Consider the following 25,479-nt stretch of genomic DNA (forward strand, 5'->3'; position numbering starts at 1 on the left):
CAGACAAGTCCAGATTTTGAAAAACGAACAAAAACATTATTAATGATGGGGAAATCGATGCCAACAATATAAAGTCTAAACAACCAGTGTTGAATTTATCAAACAACCCACCATCCAATATTGATCCAAAAAGTGATAATCAAGGCACTAACACTTATCAACAAAATACCAACCAAGGAGCTTCAACGTCAAACAACAAAAATTACCAAGGCAACAACAACAACAACCAATGGAACCACACAAACCAAAGAGGCAACACTAATACTTTCCCCTATTGATGAATATAAACACCATTAGGACAAACCTTAGAAGCAGTATTTCAAGAGCTATTGGCAAATAAGATCATCACATTTCCAGCCACAAGCAACTTTGAACCCCAAATCAAACCACCATGGTGGAATGACTCACATTATTGTGATTATAATTGAAACAAGGGGCATACTACAAATGATTGCATGAGGTTGAAGATCATAGTTCAAGAGATGATAGACAAGGGTGACTAAACAGTCAATGGTCATAAAACCAATAGTGACTAGGAAGATTTCAAAAATCCTCTTCCCAATTACTACAAGGGAGGAGCATCAACATCCAACAACACCAAAGGAGCTCGTATTAATCACATATATGAAAACACCATCAATCACATATCAACATATGACAATCAAGTGAATGTCATAAAAATCAAAGACAAACAAGAACATGCGTCAATAAATGTGACAACAAGAGCGCATAAATCTATCTTGAAAGGGAACACAACAACATCCACAACTCTCCCCAAGACTCAATATAACTTGGTCGACCAACTATGGAGAACACCTGCTAAGATATCTATACTTGAGCTGCTCAAACTTTCACCAAAACACAAGGATATCTTGGAGCAAGCTCTTATCGAAACAACCTTTCCAAATGATCTAGATATTGATTGATTCCAAGCCATGGTGTCCCATATGACGGTGCCACACAACATAACTTTTTTTGAATAGGATGATGTCTCCTTGAATCATCTACATAACACCCCACTACATATCGAGGTCTTAGTCTATAAATATTGGGTAAAAAGAGTATTAATAGATGGAGGAGTTGGTCTCAATATATGTACTCTAAAGCTTAACTGTGCATTGGGCTTCTCTGAGTAGGCTATTGATCCCAAAAACAAAATCACTATCAAAGCTTATGATGATGAAGAGAGATCATCTGAAGGAACTGTATTACTACCCATTCAAGTAGGTCATATACAAAGAGACATCATGTACCAAGCCTTGGACATAGAATTAACATACAATATACTATTGGTTCATCCAAGGATCCATGAAATGCAAGCGGTGCCTTCCACATACCATCAAAGTATCAAGTTCCCCTACAATGGACAAAAAATTTCAATATTTATAGATAATAACCCTTTTCAGTATTGCAATGCTATGGGGGTAGCTCAATATAGCTTGGTTCCACACAATAGGGAGGCCCAAGCTTCCTCAGCATCTAACCATCAAGAATAACTCAAGTCCCTATCCATGAGCTTCAAGCAAAAGATGAAAATAAAGGACCAAGGCATGGGGGAGTACTCTTTTGAACCCTTGTCTCTATCTAAATTGCCAACTTCACCAAGGTCTTATGGACAACCTTCCACATTAAGACATCAGGAAACACAACCCCTCACAAATTTTGATGGTAAATTTATTCAAATGGGCACGCTGGATGAAGAATCAGAAGATAAAGACCTCCTTAGTTGGCTATACAAAGATGAAGAAGAAATTAGAGCTACTACCATAGAAGTGGTCATACCAATAAAACATTATGGAAATGGGTTCCGGATCATGCAAGGAATGGGATACAAAGGAAAAGGACCTATTGGCAAGCATCAAAAAGGCATCACAGAATCCATACAACCATGTTCACAATTTGCAAAAGACCAAACAGGACTTGGGTATGGCCAACATATTCCACCTATGCAGAAGCAAAATCACCATCAACAACCTTAGTAGAGAGAAAAAAAATAATATAATGAAGACTCATGGCAAGAAGAACTACACCAAGTAGCAGAAAAGACAAGGAAGGATAAAAAGCATCAAGAAGATGAGAAACAACAAGAAGAACTCGCTATTCAAAAGGAGGAATCTTCTTATAAAAAAGTACATCATGTACAAGAACCCGATCAAACCAAGGTTGAGCCACAACCTAAAGAAATTGATACTCACAAAAAAGAAATGGTGTATGAATAAATTCAAAGAGGACAAGCAAGCACTGATCCCGAATCAGAACAAGCTACTAAACTTGTGTCAATGATGAATGATCTTTTCTCACCATACAACATACCTGTCAGATTCAGCAAGGTAACCTAGGATAGTGATTCTGCAATTGATTCCAATGAGTATGAGTGGGATAGTTGTTCTAATATTACTGAAGATATCGAGGTGGATACAATCCACACATACACACCCATTTCTCATAAGGGACAAGGCTCAAGATCTCAACTATTTGAATTCGGACCGCAACATATCTATGAGGCTAGTGAGAATGAGAAGCAACAATACGAACAAGGAAATATCAAGGAAAGTACCATCAAAGACCTCAAAAATATCATAGACCTCACTGATATCCCAAATGACTATAACGATGACTCCATCATGACACTTACAATAGCTAATCTTAACCCACCAAATGACTCCTTACCACTCATATATCCTGATCTCATAGAGTGGGAAGAACCCGAACATCATGATATACCAATATTCCCAAATGATGAATCCATTGTCCAATACCTATGCTCAGTCAACCCAGAAACATGCTCCACTAGTGAAAAAATTAACAATATCTATAATCAGGGGAGTGTCAAATCTCTTAGTCGCAAAAATGAAATAAACAATGGATCTAATGGTGAAAACTAGTTAATGGCAGTATTATATTGCAAAAAGGTAAAAATAAAGGACTATCTGAGGGTGAAAACCTTTTTGAGGCACCTAAAGATGGGAGACTTGTCACTCTTCCTGAAAATTACCAGGAAAGGTCACAAATATTGATTGAGCCAACTCAATCAATAAATATTGGCACTGAAGCAGCAATCAAAACCATACATCTGGCAGAATCACTCACAGAAAAAGAACAACCAGATTTTATCAGATTCTTCAAGGAGAAGCAAATCAATTTTTCTTGGTCTTATGCTGGCATGCCAGGGGTAGATCCAAATCTAATTATACATCACTATCCATTGCTCCTAGAGCTAAACCTGTAAAACAAAAATTAAGGAAGATGAATCCACATGGCATTATTGGTCAAAGCATAACTAAAGAAGTTATTAGATGTCAGATTCATCTTACCTATAGACTATGTTGAATGGATCTCAAACATTGTACTAGTTTCTAAACCCGACAAATGTATCAGAATATGCATAGACTTTAGGGATGTCAACAAAGCATGTATGAAGGATGACTTTCCTTTGCCAAGCATCGACACCATTGTTGATCTAACAGCAGGGCATGTTATGCTATCTCTCATGGATGGTTTTTTAGGCTATAACCAAATCAAAATAGCTCCAGAGGATCAAGATAAAACTACATTCACCTATTCATGGGGAACATATTGTTGGAACGTCATGCCTTTTGGCTTGAAAAATATTGGTGCAACTTATCAAAGAGCCATGACAACAATCTTCCATGACATGATGCATACTTTCATGCAGGATTATATGGATGATTTTCTAGCTAAATCATTCACCAGAGTAGAACACCTGGGCATACTAGGTAAAATATTTCAACGATTGAAGCAATTCAAGGTTAGATTAAACCCTCAGTCTTTGGGGTCAAATCGGACAAACTGTTGGGCTACATTGTATCAAAAAATGGCATCGAAGTATATCCAACAAAGGTTCAGACTATCATGGAAATGCCACCTCCTAAAAACATTAGCCAGTTACGATCTTTGTAGCGTCAATTAGAATCCATTCATACATTCATCGCTCAATTAGCAAACAAATGTCTTCCATTCAATCATCTGCTTCATAAGAATATACCTTTCAGATGGGAAGACAAATGTGTAGAATCATTCCACCAACTCAAACAATATCTGATGAATCCACTAGTTTTGGTACCACCAATAGTAGGCAAGCCACTCATTCTCTATATATCAACAACATAAGTATCATTGGGGGAATTGCTAGCACAAGAAGATCCAACAAGCAAAGAAAGGGCTATCTATTACATTAGAAAAACTTTATACGGATATGAACTCAATTATACATTCATTGGAAAGGCTTGCTTAGCAGTGGTGTTTGCCTCTCAAAAGTTATGCCACTATATGCTAGCCCACACAATCAAGATGGTAGAAAAAATAGATCCTCTCAAATATCTACTCAGGAAGCAAGCTCTCACATGAAGATTAGCTAAATGGGTCATGATTCTAAGTGAGTTGGATATTCAGTACACAGAATGATGGGCTATCAAAGGACGGATAATTGCAGATCAACTAGCAGAAGCACCATTACCAGACCAATAACCACTACAGGTGGAATTTTCAGACATGGATGTACTCACTATCACCCCCAAGAAATGGACTCTATACTTTTATGGATCACATACACAAAATGGATCAGGTCCCAACACCCTATTCGTCACTTCAGAGGGGCACACAATTCCAAGATCTTACAGACTGATGTTTTCATGCACCAACAACATTGCTGGATATGAAGCCCTGGTAATAGGAATCAAGCTGACTGTAGAATGGAGAATCACAGAATTGAAATTCTATGGGGATTCTCAATTAGTTATCAACCAGATCAACGATGACTAGCAGATGAAAGATGATAAGATAATGCCTTACAAGAGAATGGTGGATGACTTCAAAAAATACTTTGTGCACATCACCTTTGAGCAGGTTCCAAGATTGGACAACAAAGTTGTCGATGCAATGGCCACTATCGCCTCACTTCTATAAATTCCAAATAAACAAAATTGTTACGAATTCTTGGTGGAGCAATTGTTTTCCCCAGCCTATGACAATTTCGCATCCCAAGTCATATGTTCCCTAACCGGTTCTGATTCCCCTCTATATGGGAAGACCTATGATTATCTCAAAAATAATACTCTCTCACTTGACCTATCTTGCAACCAAAAATGAACCTTCATCCGACAAGCCGCCCACTATACCTTAACCACTAACACACTTCACCACTGAGGTCTAGATGGTACTCTTCTTCGATGCCTCGATCATAACGAATCTGACTCTGCCTTACATGAGCTTCACAAAGCTATTTGTGGTACACATTCAAGTGGTCCTACTCTCGCCAAGAAAATTCTGAGAATGGGATATTACTGGCCGACAATGAAAAGAGAGTCCTATCAATTTGCTAATAAATGTCCTAAATGTCAAATTCATGGTTACCTGATACATGCACCAGCATAGGAGTTGCAATCGTCCACCACATCTTGGTCTTTCTATCAATGGGGACTTGATCTGGTAGGAAAGATTCATCTTTCCTCTTCAAATGGACATAAGTTCATTGTCACCACCATGAATTACTTCACCAAGTAGATCAAAGCAATCCCGATGACCACCGTAACTAGAAAATAGATCTCATCCTTCATCCTCAACTATCTCATTTGCAAATATGGCATTCCCAGTTCCATCATCACAGATAACGAATGTCCTTTCAAGAATCAATATGTGTGAGAGCTATGTGAACGATTCAAAATAGAACATCACTTCTCCACACCATACTACCCATAGGGGAATGGCTAAGAAGAAGCATCAAACAAAACAATCCTAAAAAATCCTCAAGAAAATAGTAAATGATGTTGGTACGGATTGGCATGTACAACTCAATCTGGCACTTCGGGCCTAAAGGACCAGTATCCGAACACCTACAAGGGCTATACCATATTCGGTGGTGTATGGTTCAGAAGCAATTCTACCTCTTGAGGTAGAAATACCATCTCTCCGAGTATCTTTGAAGGGCCTCATACTAGACGAGGAATATTGAATGAACAGGTTGCAAGAACTAGAGCTTCTTGATGAAAAATGACAATGTGCCTATGACCATCTCAAGGCATATCAACAACAAATGTGCATAATCTATAATCACAAAGTCATCCCAAGGGCTTTCAAAATTGGTGATCTTGTCCTAAAGGAAATCCCACAAATTGGCAAGATCGAGAAAACAAGGGGAAGTTTGAACCTAACTGGTTAGGGCCATTTGTCATCATATCAGCCTATGGATCAAGAGCATATCAGTTGTTAACTTCAGAAGGGAACGTGTTTGATGAACCAACCAAAAACATCCATCTGAAGAAATTCTACACTTGACTCATCCAATGCACAGATCAAGAAAAAAATAAAAAATAAAAAAAGTATCAAAAATTGTCACTAGGGTGAAAACCTGGCAAACAGACACCCTATGACACAAAAAATAAAAAAATCAGAAAAATACAAAAAATCAAAAAATCAAAGTACAATAAGAACAAATGGTGAAAACTTGGCAACAAGAACCACTTGTGAGAGAACAACTCTTCTATCTATTAATACGTGCTTCCTATCTTTGATTCATCTTATCTAAACAAAGAGCCATTGTAGAATGCTTATACATGCAATATCAATCCTGGACATACTTAGCGTAGTCACTGCCCTTGATTATCTTATCAGTTATCTACATCATATCCCACTGTGGCTTGGTGATCAGTTATACATATTTATATCAAGTAGTATCTAGAGTGGGGACAAATTTGTGACCTTGCTAGGGGCATTTTGCCTTTGGGTTTCAACATCAGAACAAACATGTAGCAAGACAACAAGGATTAGAACAACCAACAAATGACAACAATAGTGCAAGAAGACTAAATATCATGGAATTAAACTGATTGGAATTTAACAAAAGATCTATTTGCAAGATGTTTTACTTGACAAAAATACATTTCCAATAGAATGCATGCTTACTTATGGTTGTTGATTTTTTCTTATCATATATCCTAAGTGACTCAAGGATGTCTCAATGGATAGAGAAGCAATGAAGTAATGTGATGTTTTATTTATCTGCTATATGTGAGTGAAGCCTTTTACCATGCAAATTTGTCCTACAAAGCAATCAGGTGGCATATCGCTGAGGATATTTTGGATTTGTATGGAACAAAGGTTAATTCTTGTCTATTTATGCAAGCAACACTCAGGTCATCTTGGTTCAATTATAACTCAATGCTTGTGTCATCTTTCAATATCAAAACTCATGTATATTATACTCAAGTTGTTATGGTTCAATTATACCATGAGGCTTGTATCAAATTTCAACAAATCAAGGCCTGATGATGAAAACAAAGGAAGCACTAGCACTTTGATCACAATAGATGGCAACATTTAGAACGAGAATACATATTAAGCTTTTCTTTAGCTCCACATCATTATCATCTTAATCTTGCATTAGTATCATTTCATTATCATTATCATTTTCACATCATTTTCAAGATACATCTCACATCATACATCTCATTTTCAAGATGCATATCATCATCATCATCTAGTCACATTAATCATTGCATCCATCACATACATATCTATCGCATCATCATAGAATCTTTCTTCACTTGCGTATCTTCATCCTTCTTCCAACTATCATCTATCATGTATTATGCAGGATGTATCTGTTGGTATTTGATTGAAGATTGCATTGATGAACTATTGTGTTGTCATTGATGTCAATTGTAACTGGTAATGATATTGTTATGATGTTGTTTTGCAACCGACAGGTGAGCAAGTGAAGGAAACCGATATTACTTTAGAAGCAGTGAGATCAATCGGTAACCCTACCTGTTGATGTGCCAAACCCTAACCGATGGAGCTTGGTGAATCGGTTGTATTGATTTATTATCAAATGATGATTGGTAATGATTATGCCACATATGCATGTTGAATGTGATGAGTTTCAAGTGGTTTTTGCCACGTAGAGATAATGGTTTTATCTTGGGAATGAGCGAATACATTGCATGAAGTGGAAACCGCATGATGAGTTACAAGAATCGATGAGTGGTGATCAAGGAGCGGTCGAGGTTGTCTTGAACAATGTGATAATGATTGCTATGTAATCTAACAGTCATACTTCAACCGATTTGTTTGTAATCTCTATGAGATCTTAGGTTTGTGATGTGTTACCAACCTATTATTTTGCTTAGAAGGTCGATGAGCTGTTTTGTTGTGGTGTTGGAAATTTTGGTAAGTGTCAGTGTGATTGATTACTGAACCAGAAGAAGTATCTGTAGTATGTGTGAAGGAAAATAGGAGTATGAAAAGGATCTGATCAAGCAGAGTAGTGTTATTTACTAGATCAACAAACCCCTGTTGTTCTCTAACAATTACAACAATTAAATCCCTTGATCGGGTAAGCTTTAACAGGATTAGTGCTATCTAAATCCTCTAACCAGGTGATCCATTAGCTTGGATTTCAAATCCTCTATCGAGGTTACTCCTAACAGGGTATTGCTTCTAACAGGGCATTATAGTCAATCCCTTAATTGGGTGGTCCCTAACAGGACATTTTGTAAAGCTTTAACAGGCTTGGCTCCTAACAGGGCTAACTTCAGAAGAGTTCAAAATACTTGTGGGTATTCATCCCCACCATGGTTTTTCCCATTTGGGTTTCCACATCAAAAATCATTGTGTCAAGCGGTGAATGGTTTTTATGGTTATGTTTGATATGGTTAATTTGCTTAACTGTTAATTCCAATTAGTTATGATAAGATGACCGATAATTATCTAAAATGTGCTTTTACTATTGTTAGTAAAGTATTTTGATATTTTGGTTACATGGTTTGGGACTTTCAGAGTTGTTATACTGTTATTTTGATATGCCAGTCAAACCGGTAAACTGTCAGTGCTATTGCAGTTTGTAGCTCAGTGTTTGAACCAGTCAATTCAGTGATTGACTTGTGAGATTGTTTTTTAGTTTTGTGGAAGTTAAGTCAATTTTCTATCTATTGATTCACCCCCACCCCCCACCCTCTCAGTCATTGTTTGGATCCTTATTGATTCATCATATCATCAATGTCGAACCAGAAAGAGTATCTACAGTATGTGTGAAGGTAGATAGGAGTATGAAAAGGATCTGATCAAGCAGAGTAGTTCTATTTACCAGATCAACAAACCCTTGTTGTTCTCTAACAATTACAAGAGTTAAATCCCTTACCTGGGTAATCTTTAACAAGTTTAGTGCTATCTAAATCCTCTAACCAAGTGATCCATTAGCTTGGATTTCAAATCCTCTATCGAGGTTACACCTAACAAGGTATTGCTTCTAACAGGGCATTATAGTCAATCCCTTAAACGGGTGGTCCCTAATAAGATCTATTGTGGTTCAATTATACCATGAGGCTTGTATCAAATTTCAACAAATCAAGGCCCGATGATGAAAACAAAGGAAGCACTAGCACTTTGATCACAATAGATGGAAACATTTAGAACAAGAATACATATTAAGCTCTGCATTAGCTGCACATCATTATCATCTTAATCTTATATTAGGTTGCATATCATTTTAATCTTGCATTAGTATCATATCATTATCATTATCATTTACACGTCATTTTCAAGATACATCTCACATCATACATCTCATTTTCAAGATGCATCTCATCATCATCATCTAGTCACATTCATCATTTCATCCATCACATGCATATCTATCACATCATCATGGAATATTTCTTCACTTTCATATCTTCATCATTCTTCTAGCTATCATCTATCATGTCTTATGCAGGATTTGTCTTTCTTGAAACTAGATGTTTTGATCAGGTCTTATACAAGATATATCATTCCTAAAACCAGACGCTTTGATCATCTTTGTATTATACATGAGGTTTCATTCCTTAAACAAGACTTGACCTCAATCTTATCAATTCTAATCAATCTTATCAATCTTATCAATTATGATCAATCATATCATTATCCCCATACATGAGCATATCATATCAACAACATATAGAATGATAGATCACATTATTCCACAACACACAAAACCACAAAACATGTTAGAAACGTCTGCATTCATCAAATCCAACCATCATCTGCATATCACCTTCTAAACATATAGTATCATTACAAACATCATATAAACATGTAAACATAAAAATTAAAAAAAACACACATCACATCATCTGCAAAAGTCATATAGATTAAAAGCATATCATATAGCTCATCAACATCAAAATCACTGCATCCATATCATATCATCATGCACATGTGTGACAACATGTTGATCTAAAGGAAAACCAATGATACAAGTCAGAACCAATCGTCAGTCAGAGGAAATAAATGTCCAAAGTCCCTGGATATCATATTACTATCAAAATCAATCAATCCAAGTTCCATATCAAAATCAATCTATCCAAGTTCCATATCAAAATCAATCAATTCAATTCCCATATCGAAATCAAGCAACATATCGAATCAGAACCCATATTGAATAAAGACCCATGTCGACCTTTGGAACATATCGACAATCAGGATTCATACCAACGTGACCTTGGTGGACGTGTGGGGCATGTACGCACTATGCCCACATCAGTCTTCCTCATTTCTTCAATATCCCTTTTAAAATTATCGACAAATAAATATAGAAAAATTATCCAACTTTCGAAAATCGTCCTACATCGCGACATTGTCCCGAAAATCATATTTTTTCTCAATTTATCTCCCAAGGGTGCATCTCGACATCAATTTCATATCAGTCTTATATCGACACCAGCTTCATATCGCCTTTTCATATCAAATCAATTCTTCATATCTGGGGCATCATATCAAAAATTCTGACAACAACATCATATCAAAAAATTTGGATGACAAATTAAACGTTTTGTTTGAATCAACATGTGGTCACACGTTAACTCAAAGAGGGGAAAAATGTAGACACCTAAAACTGGCACAACTAATTAAATGGATTTTATTCATTTAACCATAATTAATTCTTCCTATTATTTAAATTAAGATTTAATTAATATCCCTATTCTTCTAATCACCTATTAATTAAATTAAGATTTAATTAATATACCCTTCTTCTATCTAAGCCATTTAATTAAATACCCCCCTCTAGCCATTTTAATTAAATTCACATTTAATTAAAAATATCAATTTATTCCCTTTCCCATTTTAATTAAATCTACATTTAATTAAAATCTCCTTTGCATCTAAATAAATCAAAATTTATTTGTAACCCCCCCCCCCCCCCCCCCAACTTGCAAAATCCTACAAATGGAAGTTGCATCCTCTTTTGGCTAAATTATATCTTTTTAATTTACTAAAATTCCTATTTTCCCTCACCCACTTGCCAAGTCCTACATTTTCCACTTGCCCTACTAATTTCTTCTAGAATCCCTCTAATCCTCGATTAATTAGCCTAATTTTCCTAATCATGTCCAATCCCTAAATTTGGGGAGTCACTTCACCAAATTTGGAGAAAGTCTTTAAAATGCATTTAAGACCTTCTCCTTTCAACAAGGTAACTTGTTGAATACCCCTAAATTTGTAACGCTCTGACAAATTTGTCCCCTAGACCACTAGTGGTTTTCTTCTTGGAGCAAGTTGGCCTCCAAAGTCTTCAAAAGGAATTTAATGCCTCTTACAATCCCACACCCCTAACCCATGATGGTTGTCCACTTGACCATCTTTTATCCTTACACAAGAGTTTACCTCTTGGACAATACCCTGCTTCCTTGAATAAAAGCATTATCCAATGATGTCACCCCTTGAATCCTTCCCTAATGCTCAATTAGCATTTAATTCTTACTTAGCATCTCTCAAGTCCTCTCAAGATGACATTTGTCAACTTGGGATTGGATTGAATCCCTCACATCGATTGATAACTTTTAATCCTAGCCCTTGTTGAGATTACTCAATCGCAACCATCCATTTCTCCATTTTCTCTATAAATAGAAGCCATTTATTCAATCTAAGGATCCATTCACTTCTATTGCCTCCAATCTATAGTCTAATTGTGTTGTGCAGGTTATCAAGGAGCTCAATCCCCATTACCAAGCATTTAGGCCATTTTAGTTGCATTATAGCTTAGTTCTTTAAATACATGTTTAGAATATCTTGCTAGCTTAATTCATCTCATTTTCATAGCATTCTCATATCTCATCCTCATATTAGTCTAATTAGTTCACTTAATCAAAATATTTCCTCGTTTACCAGTTAAGGTCCTAATTCGCAGTTTCTTCTTTCATTACCGGTAAGCTCCCTTCGGTACACCAAAAATAATTAGATGACAAAATAGAACATCAGTAGTCATGAATAAATATCAGTTGCCATCAATGACAACATAAATAACTTATCAAATTCATCCAATCATGCAATCTCAATCTCTTCATCACAATGTCATCACCAACAGTCTTTTACTAGTTCAGTCATCATTCTCCATCTGCATCAGTTATGCCAATCATGCCAACACACCCCTTATAAACCAATTGAACGTAATGATCACATATGTATGTGTATGTATTTGCATCCACCCCTTAGGACCTAATTGGACCACATAAGACCAAATGGTGTTGCAAGGGGTCTTATGTGATCCTAAGGGGTCACACATGTGTTCTAACACATGGGTGACCCCTTAGGACCACATAAGGCCCCTTACAACACATGTGCACCCCTTAGGACCTAATTAGATCACATAAGACCAAATGGTTTTGTAAGGGCTCTGATGTGGTCCTAAGGGGTCACCCATGTATTCTAACACATGGTTGACCACTTCGGACCACATAAGACCCCTTATGACACATGTGCACCCCTTAGGACCTAATTGGACTACATAAGACCAAATGGTTTTGTAAGGGGTCTTATATGTGGTCCTAAGGGGTCACTCATGTGTTCTAACACATGAGTGACCCCTTAAAACCATATAAGTCTCGTTACGACACATGTGCACCCCTAAGGACCTAATTGGACCACATAAGACCAAATGGTGTCATAAGGGGTCTTATGTGGTCCTAAGGGGTCATGCATGTGTTCTTATCAATGGGTGACCCCTTACAACACATGTACACCCCTTAGGACCTAATTGGACCACATAAGAGCAAATGGTGTCGCAAGGGGTTTTATGTGGTCCTAAGGGGTCACTCATGTCTTCTAACACATGGGTGACCCCTCAGGACCACATAAGACCCCTTGCAACACCATTTGGTCTTATATGGACCAATTAGGTCCTAAGGGGTGCACATGTGTCGTAAGGGACCTTATGTGGTCCTAAGGGGTCATCCATTGATAAGAAAATATGTGTGACCCCTTAGGACCACATAAGACCCCTTGCGACACCATTTGGTCTTATCTGGTCCAATTAGGTCCTAAGGGGTGCACATGTGTCATAAGCGGCCTTATATGGTTTTAAGGGGTCACTCATGTGTTAGAACACATGAGTGACCCCTAAGGACAAAATAAGACCCCTTACAACACCATTTGGTCTTATGTGGTCCAATTAGGTCCTAAGGGGTGCACATGTGTTGTAAGGGGTCTTATGTGGTCCTAAGGGGTCACCCATGTGCTAGAACACATGTGTGATCCCTTAGGACCATATAAGACCCCTTACAATACCGTTTCATCTTATGTGGTCCAGTTAGGTCCTAAGGGGTGCACATGTGTCGTAAGGGGCCTTATGTGGTCCTAAGGGGTGGATGCACATACATATGTGATAATTACGTTCAATTGGGTCATAAGGGGTGTGTTGGCATGATTGACATAACTGATGCAGATGGAGAATTATGGTTGAACTGGTAAAAGATTGTTGGTGATGACATTGTGATGAAGAGATTGAGATTGCATGATTGGATGACTTTGATCAGTTATTTATGTTGTCATTGATGGCAACTCATGTTTATTCATGACTAATGATGTTTACTTATATTGTATTTTGTCATCTAAGTCTTTTTCGTCTACCAGAGAGAGCTTACTGGTAATGACACAAGAAACTCAGAATTAGGACCTTAACCGGTAACAAGGAAATGTTTTGATTGTAGCTAGCGATTGGTGATGATTGAGGCTTTGCGGTTTGGAATTTGTGTTTGTATCATTGTAACATACATCTGACAGGAACCGCATCATGTTGTGACAACCGAAATTCATGTTTATGGTTTTTGTTGTGTTTTTGCTAGGGTTTAAGAAGGGTTTAAGGACCGGTAAAGAATTATCTTAACCGGTAATGATTTTTGGTTTGGCAGTGATCTACATCAAGCTCATATGTTGGTGATGATGTGGCACAACCCGTGTGAAGTATTTGAATTATGTTTTGGCGTGATCAAGATGGAATTTCTTGGGAATGTGCAAAGTGCTTAGCGGAATGAGCTAAGGGTTTAACTTTGTATCAGCTTGAGTTGTTGTGATGAGTTACGATCAATCAACGCTTAATATTGTCTTGTAAAATGTTGTAATGATCTGATATGATTTATGATGATCTGTTTTGTAAAATCTTGATGTATCTAGGGTTTTAGTTGTCGACCTATTTGAAAAGTTATTTATGTCAGTATTGATGATGTTTGTTAGGTCAGTTGGTTGTTTTTGAGAAGAGTGTGAAGCCGAACCAGAGTATGAGAGATATGCTAGAATGTTGCAGATTTGGAGCATAATTGGATCTAATCAAGCAAGCAGTTGAGTGCTATACCCAGATCATTTACTGTTGTTCCCTAATAGTTGCAACAGATAAAATCCCTTAATCGAGTAGGTCCTAACATGCCTTGCATTGTAAATCCCCTAACAGGGTAACTCAACATTTGAGTTCTAAATCCTCTTGCGAGGTTCATCCTAACAGGTCAAAGATCCTAAAAAGGCTCATCATCTAAATCCCTTAACCGGGTGACTCATAACAAGGTCTGCTCCTAACATGGCATCTTTATAGGCTCCTAACCAGGCTAGGCTCCTAACAAGGTGCATTCCAAAAGAGTGCACAATTTAATTGGGTACCAATTCCCACCATGGTTTTTCCCTATTTGGGTTTCCACGTTAAAATCATGGTGTTCATATGGTGAATGTTTTTATGTGATGTTATGATTTACTTTCAGTTTATGCAATGGTGAATGAACACTTAATGAGAAGCATTGATATATTAGATTAACAGATGATTATCTGTAGATGTCGGTATTGGTAAATAGATTTGTTATTGGTTTATGTTTGATTTGGTGAATGTTTAATAAGTTTCAGTTTCAGTTTTTTAAGTGGTGTTAATACTGATTCACCCCCCCCTCTCAGTATTAGCCAGATACTCTAAGATTATCAATTGGTATAAGAGCATTGATCCTTTGTATGTAGAAAGCCTAAAAGCTTGAGGGAAAGATCCTATGAAAGATGATGAAGAAGGAGGGTCCCAAGTTTACCAAGGATGACTACCGAATATGAAGTGATTGGATGAAGATATACATTAAAGGAATGGGTTCTTAGTATTGGAATCATGTGGTAACCAAGTATGTTGCTCCTACTACCATCCCCTTGACACCAGATGAACTTAAAGAACAACAAGAAAATATCCAGGCCCTTGAAGCAATTGTAAGTACTTTGACTAACTCTACATATATTGGTGTTCATGGATTAGAGACTACAAATGAGGTATGGGAGAAATTAAAATTAATTTATGGAGGAGATGAACATGTACAAAGGGAAAAGGAAGAAAGTTTAAGAGGTAAATTTGATGATATGAAAATGGTTAATGGTGAGAACATATCACAATATGGTCAAAGGTTTAAGGAAGTTGTAGGTGGTATTAAGAGTGATGGAGGTAAAATTGATGAAGATATTATTGTTAGTAAGATGCTGAAAACTATTTTACCATAATATTCTATTAGAGTTTGTGCAATTCAAGAACTGGGATCTATTTCTAAAGATAAAGTCACTGTTGATTCTCTTATTGGAAAGTTGATTGCATTTGAACTAAATAGCTTTGATAATAGTGTTTCTAAACCTTATGAATATTCTTTTAAGGCTTCTGTAACCAGTACATCAGTAAGGAAAGGAAAGGATATTTGTCATAATCATGACTGTAGGTCTAGTCATGGTGGTAGCAGAGGTGATGGTGAAGAAGATCATTTGCTATAACTTGAGGCATTATTGGCTAAAATATTCCCTAGAGGAATAGGTAAATATAAAGGTAAATTACCCTTGAAGTGTTTCTGTTGTAGTAAAATTGGACACATTGCTGCTACCTATCCTAACACTGATAAGAAAGAGAAGTTCAAGAAATACAAAGGAAAAGGCAAGAACCATTGCTATGTTGCAGTTGATGAAGGTGTGACATGTGAAGAATTAGAAGAAGATGACAATGAGGAGATAATGTTTGTTGTTGTGAAGGAAGATCTGACTAATGAAATGGCATTGGTGTCTCACATGGACAACAGTGATGAATGGATAATAGATAGTGGTTTCTCACACCGCATGACCGGTGACAAAAGTAAGTTCATATCCCTTGAAGAGTTTGATGGATATGTTGTAAGTTTTGGTAATAACTCTCCCTGCATGGTAAAAGGTAAAGGATCTATTTCATTAAATGAGAAGAGTAATGCAGATGATGTCTTTTGGGTTGATGGACTAAAATTTAACCTTTTGAGTGTTGGACAACTTAATGATAAGGGATGTCTACTTGAATTCAAAAGTGGAGTGTGCAGGACTTTTGCAAACAATGGTGAACTAATTGCTACTGGAAAGTAGACAAGAGGTAACCTTTTTCATCTAAATACTAATGTGAATAATTATCTGGTGGCAAATATTGAAGACAACTGGTTATGGCACAAGAGATTTTGTCATGTGAATTTTGAAAACTTGATAAAGGTTAGTAAAACAAGTATTGTGAGAGGTATGCTCTAGCTTGTGAAACTAGGCAATGTGCTATGCAAGGACTATCAGATGGGTAAGATGACTTCTGTATACTTTCAAAGTAAGTCTTTCTCTTTAGAGAATATCCTTGATTTGGTTCATACTGATCTTTGTGGTCCTATGAGGACTAAGAGCTATTATGGCGACAAGTATTTTATGATATTTACTGATGATTTTTCCAAGATGATGTGGGTAACTTTTCTAAGAGAAAAGTCTAAGGCATTCAGTAACTTTAAAGCATTCAAAGCTTTAGTTGAGAAAGATACCAGGAAGAATTTGAAATGTTTGAGATCTGACCGGGGAGGTGAATTTACTTATGATGGGTTTGTGAAGTTCTATGATGAATGGGGAATTAAGAGGTAGATGTCAACTCCTAGAACTCCACAATAGAATGGAATATCAGAGAGAATGAATAGAACAATTGTTGAAGCTGCTAAAACCATGTTGATTCAAGGTGAAGTACCGAATTTTTTTTGGAGAGAAGTAGTTAGCATTGGTTTATATACTTTTAACCGAGTACTTGTCAAGAAAGGTAACAACAAACACCTTATAAAATATGGCATGGAAAAACTCCTAATATAAGTTACTTTAAATATTTTGGGAGTAAATGTTTTATTAAACGTGATGATTTCACTAGAAAATTAGATGCAAAGTGTGATGAAGGTATTATTTTGGTTAATCTATAAAGAGCAAGGCATTTAAATGTTATAACAAGAGAACTAAGAAGATCATTGAGAGTGTGAATGTGAAGGTAGATGAACTCTCTGAGAAATCTAATGAGACCATCAGATCTTAACCTAAGAATGATGAAGAAAAACTTGTATTTATAGAACCGAAAGTGCAAAATAATGTTGAGTAGGAAAATGCATAAATAGGTAATCAACCGGTAAATGAAGAAAGCGATGAAGAAAATGAAGAACATGATGTAGAAGGCACAACAACGGAACCGGTAATGCAAAGATATGTCAAATTAAATCATTCAGAAGACTAAATAATTGGAGACAAAAATGCTGGTGTACAAACTAGGAGGAAAATCAAAGAAAATTCCTCTCTGATTTCAATTATTGAACCTAAAATAGTGAGAGAGGCATTAAAGGATGATGACTGGATTAATGCAATGAATGAGGAATTGGATTAGATAGAGAAAAACAAGACTTGGATACTTGTTCGTAGACAGGAAGATAAGAATGTGATTGGCACTAAATGGGTATTTAGAAACAAGTTAAATGAAGAAGGCAATGTTGTGAGGAATAAAGAAAGGTTGGTATGCAAAGGATATGTTGATATGTAGTGACTGATCAACAAAGTATTGTACACTCAGCAAGTATTCTTGTTGATGAAAACTGACATTGTAATAAAACCCTAAAAAGGTCAACTTTGTTTGTTGCCCTAAAAATGCAAGTTATAAGTGGCTGGAATGCTTAAGGCATTGTGAGGTTGATGTACTATTTTTTGCTGGATAATAAGAAAGATTGGATGACTGTGTATGGTGGACGTAACCCATTCTGGGTGAACCACGTTAAATCTCTGTGTTATCTGTGTCCTATTTTATTCCTTTATCTTTTGTATTTAAATCTGCATATAATTGTTAGTTCATATTTGCTTTGGATCTACTTGAAACCCTAACAATTGGTATCAAAGCGAAGTTTTCTGTAAATTGGTAGGACTTTCAATTTTGAGTGGGAGCAATGCAAGATTCTAAATTCAAGGTCGAAAAGTTTAATAGCCAGAATTATCAGTTATGGAAAATGCAGACGGAGGATTATCTGTATCAAAATGATTTGTGGCGGCCATTGGAAGGAAAGGCAAAGAAAGCGACCACAATGTCAGATGAAGAGTGAGAGATTTTAGATAGAAAGGCATTGGGATCCATTCGATTGTGCCTTGCACCGTCTATAGCTTTCAATATAACAAAAGCAAAAACGCTTGTAGATTTGATGGCGACATTAGCTAAGTTGTATGAGAAACCCTCAGCTTCGAATAAGGTATTTCTTATGAAGTGTTTGTTTAATTTGAAAATGAGTTAGGGAGGATTTGTAGCAGAGCACTTAAATGAATTTAATACAATTACCAGTCAATTATCTTCAATAAAAATTACTTTTGCAGAAGAGGTTAGGGCTCTCTTGATTTTATGTTCTTTGCCAGAAAGTTGGAATAGCTTGGTTATGGCAGTAAGTAACTTTGTCTCTGGTAAAAATACTTTGATATTTAATGATATTGTTGGTGTTATCCTAAGCGAGGAAATGCGAAGGAAAAGCACAAGTGAGACTCCAACATCATCAGGTAGTGTTTTGAATGTGGAGAACAGAGGAAGATCAAAGGAAAGAGGAAAATGCCCTGAAAATGAGAACTCATGAGGGAAGTCAAAGAAAGAACGCTCTCAATCTAGAGGAAAGAAAGATTGTTGGTACTGCGGAAAGCCTGGTCATCTAAAGAAAGACTGTTGGTCTCAGAAAAACAAAGAAGGAGACAAGAATGAAAATGACAGTAAGGAAGCTAATATTGCAAGTAATACTTTACAAGATTCTTTAATCTTATGTTTGGATAATGTTAATGATTCCTGGGTTATAGATTTTGGGGCTTCATTTCATGCTACACCCCATAGAAAATATTTTCTAGATTATGTTCAACGTGATTTTGGACAGGTATATTTGGGTGATGATGAGCCCTGTCAAATTGTTGGAAAAGGAAAGATAAAGATCAAGTCGCAGAATGGAAATGACTGGTTTCTGCAAGAGGTAAGACATGTTCCTAATTTAAGAAGAAATTTAATTTCTGTAGGGCAACTAGGTAGTGAAGGTTGCATAGTTACCTTCTCAGACGATATCTAGAAGGTCACTAAAGGATCATTAGTAGTAGCTAAAGGTGCAAAGGTAGGCACATTATATCTGTGTACTGGTAACACTTACTCTACCCTAGTTGTGCTCCAGATAAAGTTACTATAGGGACAACAACAATAGATGTTGCAAGAACATATTCGATACTGTGGCACCATAGGCTTGGGCACATAAGTGAGAAAGGGATGAAAATAATTCACTCCAAAAATCTATTTCTAGGACTAAAGAATATTAATTTAGAGTTCTATGAAAACTATGTTTATGGTAAACAAAAAAGAGTCAGATTTCTCAAGGTTGGGAAAGAGAAGAAGAGTGAGAAGTTAGAGCTTGTGCATTTAGATGTATGGGGACCAGCTCAGGTATCATCTCTTGGTGGCTCTTGTTATTATGTTATTTTTATTGATGACTCAACCAAGAAAACATGGGTATATTTCCTAAAACAAAAATCAGATGTTTTTGAAACTTTTAAGAAATGGAAAGCTTTGGTTGAGAATGAGACAGGAAAAAAGTTGAAGTGCCTCAGATCGGATAATGGAGGTGAGTATTGCAGCAAAGCATTTGAAGATTACTGCTCCCTAAATGGGATTCGAAAGCAGAAGACAGTTCCAGGAACTCCATAGGAAAATGGTGTGTCAGAGAGAATGAATAGGACTATCATGGAACGTGCGAGGAGCATGAGATTGCATGTTAGATTGCCCTTACATTTTTGGGCAAATGTTGTACATATTGTTGTCTATTTGATAAATAGGGGACCTTCAACCCCTTTGGATGGTGGTATTTCAGAGGCGGCATGGACTAGTAAAAAGGTAAATTATTATTTTCTAAAAACCTTTGGTTGTGAAGCTTTTGTCCATGTTGATAAAGAAAACAGAACCAAGCTTGATGCTAAATCTCAAAAATGTATCTTCATTGGATATGGGATAGATGAATATGGCTATCAGTTATGGGATTTTGAAAATAAGAAAATAATTAGAAGTAGAGATGTTATATTCAATGAGAAGGTTATGTATAAAGAATAGATGCAAGAAAAAAAGCATGAACAAGACAAACAAGAATATGTGGTGTTGGATGAGATTCCTAAATATGAAATGCCATAGGTACCTGATGCTTAGCAACAACAGATTGTCCCATAAACTCCTACAAGTGTTAGATGTTCTACGAGGTCAAGTAGACCCCCTGAAAGATTTTCTCCTTCTTTGTATTCTATTTTATTAACTGATTCTGGTGAACTAGAAGAATATGAAGAAGCAATGCAGGTGGATGTCAAACAATAGTGGGAGCTAGGCATGAAAGAGGAAATGGACTCCTTGATGAAAAATAAGACTTGGGACTTAGTTCCTTTACCTGTAGAAAAAATAGCCTTGCCTAACAAATGGGTATATCAACTGAAGGAGGAGGAAAGAGGTCAGAAGAGATATAAGGCCAGACTTGTGGTAAAAGGTTTTGCACAGAAAAAGGGTATAGATTATGATGAAATATTTTTTCCAGTTGTAAAAATGACTTCAATTAGAACTATACTTAGTCTTGTGGTTGCAGATAATTTACATCTTGAACAATTAGATGTCAAAACTGATGAATACTAAGAGGGGGGGTGAATTAGTATACCAAAAATTACTGAACTCAAACACTTTATCAGTCTAGTAGTAAACCGGTATAAAAGTTTAACTAACAAACCGGTTAACAGAAATGCAAACCAAAAAGAAAGTAAGGCATTCACCCACAAAAGCACAATCACCATAACACAAGAGATTTTGACGTGGAAACCCAAATGGGAAAAACCACGGTGAGATGAAACTCACAAGTAACTATCTGCAGAATAGTAACCAGACCGATTAAGGTCATACAATGTTCTTTACTAGAACAGATCATGTTAGGAATCTCAATCTCTGTTAGGAGATAATTCCAATTAAACACTAGCTTATGAGAGGATTTTAGATCCACATATGTGAATCACCTTATTAGAGGATTTACAAAGGCTTTTCTGGGCCTATCCAGTTAAGGGTTTCTAACTTGTCAAAGATGTGAGTAATCAACAAGTGAATGATCTAGCGAATAGAACAATTTGCTTGCTTACATCCATGATAGCTCATTGCTAATGCATTTCAGCATTACTTCAGTCTTCAGTAAATCCACACTCTATTACAGCACACAGACTTGATCTTTTCTGTTAAGATCGCACATACAAGAACTCATCAACCACTACAAACCCTAACAACTCCTCACACATTAAAACCCTAGACATGATGTCCTTAAAAGGAATCTGATTTCATGTCGGTCCAATAGGATTACATTGCAAGTTCTTATGTTCATTGTATCTAGACACATTTGGTAACACGACACAAAATCATCGTCAAAGTGTCGGTGGATGGTAACTCATCACAAAGATATACCAGTTGGTAACTCATCACAGAGTATTACCAGTTTATACAACTTTACCGATTATCGGTTGGTAACTCAGAGTAATACCGGTTTGACTATTAAACAGATTACTGGTTGGTAACTCAGAGTAATACCAGTTTAGCAGATTACCAGTTGACAGAAATGAAGACTGGGAAAATGATAACTGTCGCTTCTAGTTCCTTTGCTTTGTTCCGCTTGAGATCCTCGAACCGCTTGAGGTCCTCATGCCGCTTGAGATCGGTAAACACTTTCTGCAAGACACCGATAGTCTAAAAACTATAACATAATACCAGTTTGAAACAAATATTGGTTGAGCGTAGCTCATACATATACAAAGTGATCTCATAGCAAGTGTGTGTCCATCAATGACAATCACAACATAATCATCAAAAATTCCAACAAAAACAGCTTTTCTCCATGGAGATTGGAGGAGGAAATTTACATGTTGCAACCATAGGGATATGAGGTCAAAGGTAAGGAGAAGTTGGTGTGCAGGTTGAACAAAAGTTTGTATGGCCTAAAGCAAGCACCTCGACAATGGTATTTAAAATTTGATAGTTTCATGGCTAAACACGGTTATCATAGATGTCATTTTGATCATTCTGTATATTTTAAGAGATTAGATAATGGCAATTATATTATCCTATTGCTTTATGTTGATGACATGCTTGTTGCTGGGTCTAACATGCAACATATAAATGATCTTAAACATAAATTAGCCAGGTCATTTGCTATGAAGGATTTGGGTGCAGCTAAGCAAATTCTCGGTATGAGGATTACACGGGACAGGAAAAATAGAACCTTCAATTTGTCCCAAAGTGAGTATATAAAGAAGGTGTTGAAAAGATTTAACATGCAAGATGCAAAAGCAGTTAGTACACCTTTGGCTAGTCATTTTAAATTGACTAAGGAGATGTGCCCAAAGGCACAGGAAGAGGTAAATAAAATGTCTAACATCCCGTATTCATCAGCTATTGGCAGTCTGATGTATGCAATGGTTTGCACAAGGCCAGATATTGCACATGCAGTGGGAGTTGTGAGCAGGTTTATGAGTAATCCGGGTATGGAACATTGGAATGTTGTGAAATGGATTCTTCGATATTTGAAAGGAACTACTACAAAGGCATTATGTTTCAAAGGATCTAATGCTGCTCTGAGTGGATTTGTTGACTCTGATCTGGCAGGTGATATTGATTTACGGAGGAGTACTACAGGGTATGTTTTTACTATAAGGGGAACTGCAGTCAGTTGGATTTCTAGGTTGCAAAAGGTTGTTGCACTTTCAACCACTGAAGCTGAGTATGTTGTTGCTACAGAAGCCAGCAAGGAGATGATTTGGTTACAATGTTTTCTGGAAGAATTTGGTTAGACATAGGAGGATCGGCCATTGTATACTGATAGCCAGAGTTCCATTCATCTTGCAAAGAACTCTGCTTTTCATTCAAGGACAATGTACATTCAGCTCAGGTACCACTTCATTCGGACTATTTTGGAGGAGGGTCAGTTATGGCTTGAGAAGATTCACACAAGTGAGAATCCTATTGATATGTTCACAAAGGCAGTTCCACAAGAGAAGTTGATTTCTTCATCAGTTTCTGTTGGTCTTCTTGATTGATAATTGTGGAATTTATACCAGTCGAGTCCCAGTGTTTTATCCAGCGGATGCTGCAAGTATAGTGGTGCCATCTAGTATCAGTCTCCAAGTGGGAGATTGTTGATATGTGGCAATTGATTAGCAAAGTATTGTACACTCAACACGTATTCTCGTTGGGGGCCGAGCCCCGAGAAAGCGGGTGATAGCCTGCTGCGGGGGTTCGGGGGCGGCAGCGCCCAAGAAAAAAAAAATTGGACATTTTTTTTGATGAAAACCGACATTGTAATAAAACCCTTAAAAGGCCAACTTTGTTTGTTGCCCTAAAAATGCATGTTATAAGTGGCTGGAATGCTTAAGGCATTGTGAGGTTGATGTACTATTTTTTGCTGGATAATAAGAAAGATTGGACGGCTATGTATGGTGGACGTAACCCATTCTGGGCGAACCACGTTAAATCTTTGTGTTATCTGTGTCCTATTTTATTCCTTTATCTTTTGTATTTAAATCTGCATATAATTGCTACTTCATATTTGCTTTGAATCTGCTTGAAACCCTAACAGGCTACGCATGAGAAGGAGAAGATTATGGTGAAATCTTTGCATTTGTAGCGAGATTGGAAGAAGTAAGAATGTCACTTGCTTATGTTGCATTTAAAGGATTTAAGGTCTACCAGATGGATGTTAAATCAACTTTTCTTAATGGCATCCTTGAGGAAGACGTGTACATAGAACAACCAGATGGATTTTCTTTATCTGAGGATAAAGATATGGTTTGCAAATTACATAAGGTACTATATGGACTGAAGCAGGCACCGAGAGCATGGTATGAAATATTGCATGCACACCTTATCAAGATAGGATTCCAGCGTACCAGTGAGGATAGTAACATATATCTTAAGACTGATGGAGACAAAATGTTGATAGCTGAAGTATTTGTGGATGATATAATCTTTGGTGGTGGTGATGATTTATGTATGGCTTTTGTTGAGGAGATGAAGAAAGAATTTGAAATGTCTCTTATTGGTGAAATTAAATTTGTCATTGGGTTGTAGGTCTAGCAACTGGATGGTGGAATATTTATCTATTAGAGTAAGTATGTTAAAGAGGTATTGAAAACATTTGGCATGGAGGATTGTAAATAGGTTGGTACTCTAATGGTGACAGGTTGTAAATTGTCTAAACAAGATGATTCACCATTTGTTGATGAGAAAGAATGTAGGTCCATGATTGGTAGATTGCATTATGTTGTTCACAACAGGCCTGATATTCCACATGTTGTTGGATTGGTTGCTATATTTCAAGAGGATCCTAAGGAGACTCACTTGGTAGCGGTGAAAAGGATATTCTAGTACTTGAGAGGCATAATAGATTATGGTTTATGGTATCCTTATAAAGGTGATTTTTCTTTGAATGTGTTTACTGATGCAGATTGGGCAAGCAATGTTGATGACTGGAAAAGTACTACTGGTGAAGCTTTTCTTCTTGGAGGTAGATTGGTTGCTTGGAAAAGCAAAAAGCAAACTTGTGTTTCATAGTCAACATCAGAGGCAGAGTATGTTGCAACATCAATGAATTGTACGCATGCAATCTAGATAAGACATGTGCTAGAAGGATTTAAATTTGATATGTTTGAACTGGTAACTATTTACTGTGACAACACTAGTGCAATTAATATTTCAAAAAATCTTGTGTTGCATGCAAGAACAAAGCACATAGAATTGAAATATCATTTTCCAAGAGAAAGAATACAGGAGAGACAAGTCAGAATGGAGTATGTGAAAGGCAAAGAGTAGTTAGCAGACATATTTACAAAACCATTGCCGAAGAAAAT

Source organism: Cryptomeria japonica, chromosome 7 (genome assembly GCF_030272615.1).
Source record: "Cryptomeria japonica chromosome 7, Sugi_1.0, whole genome shotgun sequence".
Classification (NCBI taxonomy): domain Eukaryota; kingdom Viridiplantae; phylum Streptophyta; class Pinopsida; order Cupressales; family Cupressaceae; genus Cryptomeria; species Cryptomeria japonica.